The sequence below is a fragment of the Schistocerca serialis genome, chromosome 7 (genome assembly GCF_023864345.2).
Source record: "Schistocerca serialis cubense isolate TAMUIC-IGC-003099 chromosome 7, iqSchSeri2.2, whole genome shotgun sequence".
Lineage (NCBI taxonomy): Eukaryota > Metazoa > Arthropoda > Insecta > Orthoptera > Acrididae > Schistocerca > Schistocerca serialis.
In genome coordinates this window covers 456,027,905-456,041,284 of record NC_064644.1, presented here as the reverse complement: position 1 = coordinate 456,041,284, position 13,380 = coordinate 456,027,905, and the positions used below count along the sequence as shown (strand labels likewise).

Genomic DNA, 13,380 nt, shown 5'->3' with positions numbered 1-13,380 from the left:
AATACATAATTTCGGTAATGTTAGGTGGCTCACTATATATATATATAAGCAGATAAAATTTGCTTGATGCATCCACTCCTGCCCAACTAACTATGCAAGTATAGACGAGATGGTGGCTTAAATTCAAAGCTATAGTATTTGAGAAATTTATACCAAACACATTCATAAAAGATGGTGATGATCCCCCATGGTATATCTAACAGGTCAGAAGACTGTTTCAGAAGCAACGAAAAATGCATGCCATATCTATAAGAACACAAAATCTCCAAAACTGGCGATGTTTTACTGAAGCTTGAAACTTAACATCTGCTAGATGCTTTTAATAGTTCCCATTATGAAACTGTCTCGAAACCTGTCAGAAAATCCAAACAGATTTTGGTCATATGTAAAGTACCCGAGTGGTAAGACGCAGTGGATATCTTCACTGCGCAATACCAATGATAATATTACCGATGGATGTGTGTGATGTCCTTAGGTTAGTTAGCTTTAAGTAGTTCTAAGTTCTAGGGTACTGATGACCTCAGAAGTAAGTCCCATAGTGCTCAGAGCCAATATTACCGATAACAGCGCCACTAAAGTGGAGTTATTACTCACAGTTTTCCGAAATACTTTCACCAAAGACGACGAAGTAAATATTCCAGAAATCGAATCGAGAACATTTGCTGATATGTCAGCAGAAGTTGATATTCGCGGTGTAGTGAAGCAACTAAAGCACTTATTACGGCAAGAGCTCCGGTTCAAATACCGTACCAATAAGGTTCCGTTCAGAGTATGCTGATAGAATAGCACCTTACTTAGCAGTCATTTACAACCGGTCGCTCGACGAAAAATCTGTAGCAAAAGACTGGAAAGTTGCACAGGTCACACCAATATTCAAGAATGGTAGTAGGAGTAATCCACTAAATTACAAGCCTATGTCACTAAAGTCGATTTGCAGTAGTGTTTTGGAACTGTTCTCGACCGTTATCAATTACCTCGAAGGTGTTGGTCTGTTGACACAGTTAGCACTTATTCTGGAAATATCCTCCTTGTGAAACACAACTAGCTCTTTATTCAAACGAAGTAATGAGTGTCATCGACAGGGGATCTCAAATTGATTCCATATTTCTAGGTTTCCAGGATGCTTTTCACACTGTTCCTCACAAGTGAGTTCTAATCAAATGGCGTGCCTATTGAACATCGCTTCAGTTGTGCGACTGGATCCAAAGTTATCAGAAGACGAAAGCCAATTGCAAAATGAGTTAGACACGATATCTGAATGTCGCGAAAAGTTCATGTTGTCCCTCAGTAAGGAAAAGCGTGAGGTCATCCACATGAATACAGAAAGAAATCCGTTAAATTTCGATTACATGGTAAATCACACGAATCTGAAAGCTGACAATTCACCTAAATATTTCGGGATTACAGTTACGAGCAACTTAATTTGTTACGATCACATAGATCATGTCGTAGGAAACGCAAACCAAAGAGTACGTTTTATTGGCAGAACCCTCAGAAGATGCAACAGGTCTACTAAAGAGACTGCCTGCACTATGCTTGTTCGTCCTCTCCTAGAGTGTTACTGTGTTGTATGGGTTACATACCAGACGCGATTGACAGAGGACACAGAAAAAGTTCAAAGAAGGGCAGTTCGATATTTTTTATTTATTTTATTCTATTTTATTTTTATTTATATTATTTTATTTTATTTTTTATTTTATTTTAATTTTTTTTACTGTTGCGTAGTAGGGGAGAGAGTGCCACGTATACGATAAGCGTGGTGGGACGGCAGTAATTAAAATGAAGGCGTTTTTCGTTGTGGTGAGACCTTTTCCCTAAGTTTCAACTGTAGTGTTGGCAGAAGAGCCAACACTTTTTCTAGAGGAGGCCGAAATGCACGCGTTTAATTACACGCTGACTGGCGTGAGGTCTGTAACAGGACAATATCTTGAGAATTGCAAATAAAGTACGTAGATGAAGTAATACTCAACTTTAATCCACAATTGTAGAACATCTCTCTTCGTGATACATGCTTCACATAATAAATATCAATTGAATACGGCGCCTTGCTAGGTCGTAGCAAATGTAGCTGAAGGCTATGCTAACTATCGTCTCGGCAAATGAGAGCGTATTTGTCAGTGTAGCTTCGCTAGCAAAGTCGGCTGTACAACTGGGGCGAGTGCTAGTAAGTCTCTCTAGACCTGCCGTGTGGTGGCGCTCGGTCTGCTATCACTGACAGTGGCGACACGCGGGTCCGACGTATGCTAATGCACCGCGGCCGATTTAAAGGCTACCACCTAGCAAGTGTGGTGTCTGGCGGTGACACCACATCAACCACCAACTTTCTCCTCTTAATGCGAAAATATATCATTATCGCCAGCCTACATAGGGATAAATGATCATCAATGAGAGCTCGTCCAGAAATATTTAAGCGTTTGTTTTTTCCAAGCGCTGTTACAGAGTGGAACGTAGAGAAATGCTCTTAAGTTGGCCCGAAGAACCCTCCGTCAGGCACTAAGTTGCAAAGTTGTCATGAAGAGGTAGCTGTAGATACGCTGATTGCTACGTTTCAACTGCCGTTCCACGTATCTCCAGGCGTTTTCTGTGGGGTTAAGATCGGGTAACTTACCGGGCCACTCGATATGTAATACGATTCCTGAGTGTACGCAAATCAGAAACATACGCATGCATCCCTGTTGACTCTGCTATTGTCATCTTGGATGACAGGAGTGTCCTCAGCATACTCGTCATGAAGACGTAGAAGGAGTGGCAACATTCGTCACCGAGAATGTGGAACCAAACATCTTGTTCGCTGCAACTTGAATGACTGGCCCAAGTCGAGGTACGAAAAACACCTCTAAAACAACAGAGAACCATTTTGGTCTGAACTACGCCGTCCACTCACTGCCTCATTGTGTTGTCTGTGCGCTCGACACCTGGCGTCATTTGAAAAGATGCAACGTGGAAGCTTGTCGGACCACACTACGTGCCTACGTTCAGCTGCTAACCAGTTTCTGTATTGTTCAGCCAACTGAAGGGTACTGTGAGCTGTGGCCTTTTGCGAGATATCCTAATCCAAATGTCAATTACATGCAGTTCCTTTTCACAACGTCGACTGGGGAAATAGCTGAGATCAACCAGCATTCACTAACAACAGCTGTCCCTGCCGGATTTGAAAAGAATTGTCGCTGACAGGGCGTGACACTGGTCTCCAGTCTGTCCCAGTTAAGAACTTTTTACGACGACTGTTGTGCCACGTTACGTAGCTATGAATGGGGCGCTAGTCCTTATCCCTTTCACTGCTGTGGACTTATATTAACGTCCTGCTCCTCAGTTCACTAAGTGCTGTGAATGTGTATACACTCACCAATTGTGTTTTCTTATTGTGCTATTGACGTCTGCATGCGTCCTCAGCCGCCGACCTTCCACTGCTACGGACGAGTTACATCCATATCTCGATGAATAAAAAAGTTTCGAGTATTATGTTAGGTATATACCTCTTGCGTTCAATCATTTGAGAACAAAAAATCTCGTATCGGTATCTTGAATTGTTTATGAAATATGACGATTGATAGGACCACATGATTCGCGATGCCTAAGGACGGAAATCGACGCGTGGCACGAGATCCTCCTTCGGAAATAAAAATCAGTAACTCGAGAACGAAACGAAATTGTTTCTGCTATCAATTTTAATTAAAATTTCGATATGTTCTCTACATTTCATTCACTGCCATGTATGAACCAAAATGAATCATATGTAAAACTAATGCAATGCGTTTTTACCTCTGCGAACTGTTTCAAATTTTGTGCAAGTTTTACTTGATTTGATGCAGCGCAACAAGTAAGACGTATAACGAATGGAAATTCAGTTCGTTATCGGTAGCACATATCAGACAGTAAGATGGACAATAATCACTTTTTCACCTAATAGTTTTCTTAGAATTGGATGATAAGTACTTCATATCTGCCGGAACGCCGTCTCTTAGCACAAGCATCAGCATCTGACGAGCAGTACAGCCACAGTAAAAGCCGCCCTCACCATGGAACGCGGAGACGACGCCTGTAGCAGCGAAAGGGAGGGTTATAGACACGTCGGACAGTCTGCGTTTATACATCAACAGTTCGGGCAACTTCATTCACGGTATGGTCATGGGCAGAGCCAAAGAACATAGCTCCTTTCTGCCATTCTGTCACGTCTTCATGTCGACCCATTTTGTCGCGCTGAAAACACACAGCCGGCTGGCACTTCACTAGTGCGACTTACGTCAGAGATGAAGGGTCGCGTGATTGTCAGATTCCATTTCTAGAGCATCTACAGCGCTCCAAATCGATCAGTATGCCCTTATAAGGTGGTGACATTTTGTCCGGTGAGCTTACGTAGGTACCATACACAGGGCGCATTTGGACAACGACAGAACGGGGTCCCACCCCACTGGCATGTCAATGCCGTCGGTTGCCAAGTCGATGGATTGATAGGTCGGTAGCTACATGCAACATACCTTTTTTTGTGCCTTGTCACTTCGTTCTCCAGTTTTCCCCCCGGGTGATTTTTCCCTGTGGTGTTTATGAAGGGAAAAATTTACTCGGCAACCTTCGCCGTCGCGTTTCCTTGCTTTAGAACGCATTTTACCGTGAGTATGACCTGGAGAGAGAGAGTGATTATCGCTGAACATTTGTGATGTTACGAATTAGGTCTTAAGCGTACTGAAATTTGATTTTGGTGTTCATTGATGTTTTTAACTGGTCCGAAGACAACAGCTTTTCCACTGTAGTTAGAAAAACCTTGATTTCATTCTGCTACCATTTTTTCGGCTTTTTCCCCTTTAGCCTCATTTTTATGCACTTCCAATTAATTTCGCAAAACTCCATACGCATTCACTTCTTACAAGTCGTGCTTTGGTTTCCCTTTTGTTTGCACGAATATACTACCTTACAAAATTGTCCAATAAATTGTGGTTCGTGACTGGATTCGCCGTCTAGGGGAATGTCAGGCTGTAGCGCTTGATCATCCGTCTCATCCTCCGCCCCCCTCACTGCCCCTCACCGCCCCCCCCCTCTCTCTCTCTCTCTCTCTCTCTCTCTCTCACAAACACACACACACACACACACACACACACACACACACACACTTCTGTTCTCCACCACTCGTTGGGTTTTACTACTTTACTCTCTTCTCTGTCGCGTTAATGCACTGTCTTGAGTAACGACGTAATCTACTTTCCAATTACGTGTGTGTGTGTGTGTGTGTGTGTGTGTGTGTGTGTGTGTGAGAGAGAGAGAGAGAGAGAGAGAGTACAGAAACTTTCAACCAAACTTGTCTCTTAGTATTTTAGTACGGGTGACGAAGGAACAGACTTTGATGTCCAACAAGCGATTTCCTCGTCTTGAAAACAGAAATTATTAAGTGCAATACGCTGCTGACGTTGTCTCAATTTAGAGCCAAAATTTCGAATCAGTAGAAAAAAGAAACGTGTAATACTGCTTGAAATGGAATCATTTGACTGTTAAATGCCTGATCAGCGTTACGTGTTTAGGAAATATGCGTCAGTAGTGTCTAGGGTCGACTTCATTTCATCACGTGCTACATACGGTAGCTACGGTAGCGGTCTGAAGTCTCCTCTCTGTTACTTTTCGGGTTCCGCTCTTCAGTTTCCAAATGAAAAGAGATACCGTGTTGATCCACCTGCGGTTTTCATCAAACCGCAGGAACAATATACACTGTAGGTATCCGGTGTGTAACAGACAACTACAGATCCTTTGCTCGAAGGTACCTACAGGCATTTCTCATATAATTTCAACTTCATTGATGTATTCGACTAACAGAGAGATTCGAAGGTAACTAAATTATTTCGGTTATGTTGCGAATTGATAAGATGCTAACATTCAGGGATACTTAGGGGCTATGGATAAATGCGTATTTTTACTTTACGAGAACTCTCTCTGCAAAGACGATGAGTAGCTTTTATGGTCCTTCATAATATTACCACCACACAAGAAATACTATGCCCTCCTCCCCCCCCCCCCCAAAAAAAAAAAAATTGCGCACTGGAAAGAAGACGTTGATTTTGATGCGATTAGAGCATATGCCATCTGGTAGACCTACTGAAAATGGTTTCAGAGTCGGCGGCGGCGGCCATCCTGATTTAGGTTTTCCGTGATGTCCCTAAATCGCTCCAGGCATATACCGGGATGGTTATTTTGAAAGGGCACGGTCGAATTCCTTCCCCGTCGTTCCCTAATCCGATGGAACCGATGACATCGCTGTTTGGTCCCCTTCCCCAAATCAACCAATCAACCCATCATCCTATGACCCAACCAACCACCTACGCCGTCCCCCAACAGAGAGCGTCGTGGCATAGCTACCAGAGCTTCATCTGTGTCTACCCCATAACAGGGAATGCTCACAGTCAGAAGGCTCATTGAGGTGCAAAAATGTGAAGGAAGTAGGCAACAATGCTACGGAGACGCACTCGTGTTTCCTACAGCCCACTGAGTGAGTTTCAAAAGGATCAGATTGTGGCCCACAGAGTGGCGGGATGGTCCTTTCAAAGGATTGCCACTCAAGGTGGACGTGGAGCGTCAGTTGTGCAACGATGCTGGTATCAGTGGTCGCGTGAACAGTCTCAAACCCGCAGGGCAGCAGTGGAAGAATGTACAGCTACCACAGCAGAGATAAGGGGGCTTGTGAATCCTGACGTGTTAACGCCAACCGTTGAGAACCGGTCATTAGCAGTGGGACCACAAGCACACACATCTCTAGCCCGTCTTCCACTCACGTCACAGCATCGATGAGCTCGGCTCGACTGGTACCATCAGAGGATCACCTGGAAGATGGAATGGCGCGCCGTGGTCTTCAAGTGATGGTCGTTTGCGCGTACAGCTGGTGAGCGCTGTCTCGTAGAGTTCATTTGTCCAAGATATACTGGCCCTATTCCAGACCTTATGGTCTGGAATGCGATAAGGTGTCCATCTAGTTCACCTTCGGTGTATCTGGAGAGGATGCTAATCAGCGCTGCTTTCGAGCAGAAGGGTATTAGACACGTTCTTTCACTGTTCTTTGTACAGGGAAGTGATGCGTTTTTCTAACAGGATAATGCTCGCCCACACACTTCCCGTGAAAATCAACGTTCTCTGAAAGACGTGCAGCAACTTCACTGGCCAGCACGATCTCTGGACCTGTCTCCAATCGAGAACGTGTGGGCTGTGATGGGACGAAAAGTGACTCGTGAGACTCGTCAACCAACAACTTTTACAGAATCAAGTGAACAGGTCGAGGAGGCGTGGCATAACGCTTCCCAGAACAGCATTCTCTACGATCGATTGGATGCCAGAGTCTGCACTTGCACTGCTGCCTGTGGAGGCTACACCAGCGTGGGTCGATACCTGCTACCTCAAAACCGCGTGTACTATTGATCCGTAAATGTAATCATTTCATGTACTCCATATTAACTGTTGAAACAATAAATCTTGAGTAAATTGGATACCTCTAAAAGGGAGTTCTTCTATACTGACAACAATACAGTGACTGTCGTCAAAGTTCGTTCAAAAATGGTTCAAATGACTCAGACAACTATGGGACAACATCTGAGGTCATCAGTCCCCTAGAACTTAGAACTACTTAAACCTATCTAACCGTAGGACATCACACACATCCATGCCCGATGCAGGATTCGAACCTGCGACCGTAGCAGCAGCGCGGTTCCGGACAAGCACCTAGAACGGCTCGGCCACAGCGGAAGGCTGCAGAACATAAACTGCTGTCTATGGTGATCACATACCCTATTAAAAACCACGCCTTGGCTTTTGTAATCTCCAGGGGATCATCATAAATCGCGGTGACTTCAGTGTAATTGTCGTCCTTGACTCAAAGTGTTGGTTCTGTGCCGGCTGGGGTGGCCGAGCGGTTCTAGGTGCTACAGTCTGGAACCGCGCGGCCCCTACGGTTGCAGGTTCGAATCCTGCCTCGGGCATGGATGTGTGTGATGTCCCATAGTGCTCAGAGCGATTCGAACCATTTGTTGGTTCTGTGCATTTCATTGCGTATTTCTCTCAGTTACTTTTGTACTGTATTGTATCATTTCTTACTAAGTATGGTCCAAGTTTCATCCAGCTATATTACTTTGCAGTTACATATCACGCGAAAGTTAGCTTCTTCCTCATCTTTTGTACATCAGTGTTTATACGCTTCTACTAAATTGAGCCTCATGACCATGACACCTCCGCCCCCCCCTCCACCCCCTCCCCCACCCCTCGGATCCGCGGCTGCAATAAACTGGTATCTGATTCGGACAGCAAAATCGATTAAGGGCCAGGATGTAAACACACCAGGGAAAATCAGTCTTCCGAAAATTGTTTTTGTCTTCGAAATTTTAGAAGGAATTCTGTGATTGGAACACAGCTATGGGTATAAAATGCTAAAAAACAAATAAAAACAGTCTCTATCGCGAGATCCGTAGAAGTTAGTGACAACCGTACTTCTCGCTGCATCTGCCGTCACTAGCAGCCATAATGGCAGTGGAAAGCCCGAAGATGGCCTGAGGAAGGGGTCGAAACCGGTTGCCAACAAATAAAAAAATCTGCAAACGCGACCGAGACTGTTTTTATTTGATTTTTAGTTCATGCCTTCCCTAAGTTGCGTGTCACGCAAACGTGGTGACAGACGAACCTGCGGGTGACCGAGCTGTAGTCGGTAAATCCGAGACACAGTCGCGGACATTAACTTGCGAACGCAGTCTTATTGTTCGCGCGTGCGTTCTCTTGACTCGGACAATCGAGAATGAACATCTCTTGGGAGGGAGCGCCGGACCGCAGCATCCAGCGAAACGGAGCGGGCCGTGGGGCTGGAGCGGACCCCGTGCAGTGCTCTACCTGGCCACAATGGCAGCCCCCTCTGCCTTTGTTATGTCCCGCTGGCAGCGGCTTTGTGTCTGCCCGGTGCGGGGCTAGGGGCTCTGCTGCTGCAAGCAGGCGCCTTTGCTCTGGTTCGCGCAGATGTACCGTTATTCGCAGTTGCCTTCACCGAGAGAGATGACACAGTGGTTCACCTACTGGTTCAAATTCCAATCAGCCATCCTGATTTAAAATGCTTCTAACGTTCTCGATTTGCCTAAACGATTTATCAGACAGCGACGACAGTACTATCAGATTTTTCGCTGACGATGGTTTCTCTTTGGATGATCTTGACGAAACGCAGAAAGATTTGATCAAACTTTCTCTTTGTTATAGTGCATGGCAGCTTTCTTTAAATATGGAACATAATCTACTACAACAAAGAGAAAGAACACAACAGATTTGTCGTCAACAAATTAAACCGAACCCTGGATCCTTGCTTGATTGGTCGGGATGGTTCTGGAGAGTCCAGTACATCTCTAAACGAAATAGCTTGCGACATTGCCGTGCAACCAATTCTAGAGTACCGTTCCAGCGTTTGCAATCCTCATTTACTAGGCATTATGAAAACCTCGAACGAATTAGGAGACGCGCTCCTTGGAGAAACGTTGCAGAACGTTGATTTGTTTATAGAGCCGCGAATATTAGCACCGCGATCCACTAAAACATGATTGGGTGAAAGTTTTACGCTTCTTACCGTGCACACCATGTCATACTGGCGCTTACTAGCCTACGTAGAAAACATCTCACAGACAAGCGTCAAGCTAGCGTACGTAGAAAATCTCTCTTCCAACAGCGGTTCAAGAAGTGTCTACAGCGCAGATTATGGTCATTTTCATGTTATACTAAGCCCACTATGATACTGCTGTACTTATAGATGAATAAGACTAATATTGTGACTTTGAAAAGATGACTAGAACAAGTGATACTACGTGTTTGGCAGATAACGCTGTATACTTCGAACATCAGTACTCAGTCACCCTGTAATTACAATGGTGAGCAAGTAAGAAGGCGGATGCATGCAGCGTTCTATTCACACAGAGACAGCCTAGAAATATTTATATGCTCAGAATGCTATCGCAGCCGCTTGTTAACGTAATACTTGACGTGGGCTCCATAATAAATAGAGCAGTGCCATCACTGCACCTAAATTGACATGAAAACCAACACCAAATTTTCTTCACTCGCCCAAAGTGCACGCTACAGACAGACGCGGTAGAAGGATACTATCGACTGTGTCACGTGGTAGAAAGATAGAGAGAGAGAGAGAGAGAGAGAGAGAGAGGCGGGCAGGCATTTTCAGACCCAGAGCAATCACAGAAAATACAGTTACATCTTTCATAATGTTTGCGTGTAAATCACCTATATGGTAACATAAATTCAGGTATTGGAATGCTACACAGACACCAAAGAATGAACCTTGCCATTGTTTAAAAATGTGTAGCTGAAGGAGCGCCTTTTCTATGTGACTGAAAGAATGTACTGTTAATGTTCTCCGAGAGAAAACACTTCTCCTACCATACTGTTGAGTAGTTTTCATAGCCTTACATAACTTGAAAGTCATGTAAACGCTAGATATTTGTATTTTGTCTAATTGCAACCTGTTTACATCGTTCTGGGTCTTGAGTCAATGTTTCGTGTGAGTACAACGAATTTAAACAGTCATGAGTTCAATGTTTCTCAGTTTGTGTCCGAACAGTTTCGTCCTCATTAAGGCACTACGTGACCGATTATGGTTTTGCCAACATAAAACACACATAAATATCTACATGTAATAGCATCCAGGCGAACATAATCTAATTTAAATAAATTTGATGATGTGTCAAGTGTCTTTAAAACGACTAGTATACAATAAAAAGTCACTATAAAATAGTGTGTAAATAGTAACACAACAATTTCATTCGTTCGTGCGTTTACTTTGAGTGTACGTCGTTTAACAACGGAATTCGGAGGTGCAGAGGAAGCAGAGGCTGTTGCACTCTAGAGCCAAAAAGAAAACGCAAATAAAGCTTAGTACAGATTCGTGCGTCTGTCAAAAGATCTATGCGCGAAGCATACTACTAATTCCACTGTCATAACTTAGCAAAATACTCTGGCAGAGAACCCAAGAAAATTCTGCTCCCATGTAAACTCCCTAAGCGAGTCTAGGGCTTCTATCTAGTTACTCGTGACTCGTCTGGTGTGACAGGTCAAGATAGCAAAACGAAAGCGGAAGTTTTAAATTTCGCGTTTAAGAAATTGCTCATGCTGGAGAATCGTACAAATACCGTCGTTTGACCGTACAAAAGACCCCCATATGGACGACATAGTAATAAGCATCCCTGCCGTAGAAAAACAGCGAAAGAGTTGAAACCAAATAAGTCGTCAGGTGTGGATAGAATACCAATTTGGTTTTACAACGGCATTGAGCCCTTAATTAGCTTGCGTTTATCGTGAATCTCTCGCCCAGTGCAAAGTCCGAAGCGACTGGAAAAGGGCAACATTTGCCCGCGAAAGGCAAAGGTCCCGAGTTCGAGTCTCGGCCTGGCACACAGTTTTACTGCCAGGAAGTTTCATATCAGCTCACACTTCGCTGAAAAGTGAAAATTTCATTCTGGAAACATCCCCCAGGCTGTGGCTAAGCCATGTCTCCGCAATATCCTTTCTTTCAAGAGTGCTAGTTCTGCACGGTTCGCAGGAGAGCTTCTGTAAAGTTTGGAAGGTAGGAGACGAGGTGCTGGCAGAAGTAAAGCTGTGAGGACGGGGCGTGCTTGGGTAGCTCAGATGGGTAGAGCACTTGCCCGCGAAAGGCAAAGGTCCTGAGTTCGAGTCGCGGTCCGACACAGTTTTAATCTGCCAGGAAGTTTCATATCAGCGCACAATCCACTGCAGAGTGAAAATCTCATTCTGGAAACATCCCTAACATCGTTTTGCTGCGGAATCCTAGAACATATTCTCAGTTCGAATATGGTAAATTTTTTTGAGGCAGTAAACTTATGTCCTCAAACAGCACGGATTTAGAAAGCAACGCTCGTGCTAATCTCAGCCTGTCCTTTTCTCACATGATATACTGCCAGGACAACAGGTAGACTCCATATTCTCAGATTTATGGAAAGCATTTCACACGGTACGCCAATGCAGACTGTTGAGGGAGGTACGAGCATACAGAATAGGTTCCCAGATATGTGGGGGGCTCGAAGACTTCTTGAGTAATAGAACCCAGAATGCTGTCCTCGACGGCGAATGTTTATCAGAGACAAGGATATCGTCAGGAGTGAGCCAGAGAAGTGTGATAGGATCGCTGTTATTTACTATATACGTAAATTATCTGTCGGACAAGGTGGGCAGCAAATTTGCGGTTGTTTGCTGCTGATGCTGTGGTGTACGGGAAGGTGTCGAAGTTGAGTGACTGTAGGAAGACACAAAATGACTTAGACAAAATTTCTAGTTGGTCTGATGAATGGCAGGAAGCTCTAATGTAAGTTAATGTGGATGAGTAGAAAAATGAACCCTAATTTTCGGATACAGCTTCACTAGTGTCCTGCTAGACGCAGTCATGTCTTGTAGATATCTGGGCGTAACGTTGCAAAGCGATATGAAATGGAGCGAGCGTGTGAGGGTGTGGTAGGGAAGGCGAATGATCAACTTTATTGGGAGAATTTTAGGAAAGTGTGGTTTACCTATAAAGGAGACCGCATAGAGGATGCTGGTGGGACCTATTCTTAAGTCGAGCATTTGGGATCGCACCAGGTCGAACGAAACGAAGGCATCAATGCAATTCAGAGGCGGCATGCTAGATTTGTTACCGGTAGATTCGAACAACATACAGGTATTACGGAGATGCTTCGGGAACTCGGATGGGAATCTCTGGAGGCAAGAAGTTATTTTCGAGGAACACTATTGAGAAAATTTAGAGAGGCTGACTGCAGAATGAGTCTACTGCCACCAGCATACTTGGCGTAAGAACCATGAATACAAGATTGCAGAGATTAGGGCTCATACGAAGGCAGATAGATAGTCGTTTTTCGCTCATTCCTTTTGCGTGTGGAACAGCGATGGAAATAACTAGTTAGGGTACGGGATACCCTCGGCCACGCACCGTACGGTGGCTTGCGGAGTATGTAATTAGATGTGGATATTTCTTTTTTTACCAAATACTTTTATTTTAAAACCTTTAATTTTACAGGGCAGTTGCAATCGATTGGGCAGTAGTCACTGTATATGAAATATTTTCATTTTATTACCGCTCAGTTTGGGTAATTTGATTTGTAATATTATTGCTACTTTTGTTGACAAGTCGGTGGTGGTGTATTTCGAAACATCCCAGTCTCTATAATCGTTAAAGGCCAGGTAGGCCTGTTTACACCGTTAACGGATGCGTCATCGTTTCCCACCGCTTGGCCCTGCTGGAGCGCTTTGACACCACAGACGCAGAGGCTGCCGCGGTATTAAGCTCGTTACTGTGGGCGGTAATCTACCCCAAGGACGAGCCCCAATGTGGAGCGGACGTCCGTCCGGCCCGGAGCTCTCCAC

The 13,380-nt window shown here is 44.5% G+C and overlaps 1 protein-coding gene across 1 annotated transcript in view; it reads left to right on the top strand.

Annotated features, from left to right (window-relative positions):
- LOC126412470 (chondroitin sulfate synthase 1) overlaps positions 1-13,380 on the top strand; it is a 299,840-nt gene that overhangs the window by 133,722 nt on the left and 152,738 nt on the right. The window lies entirely within an intron of this gene.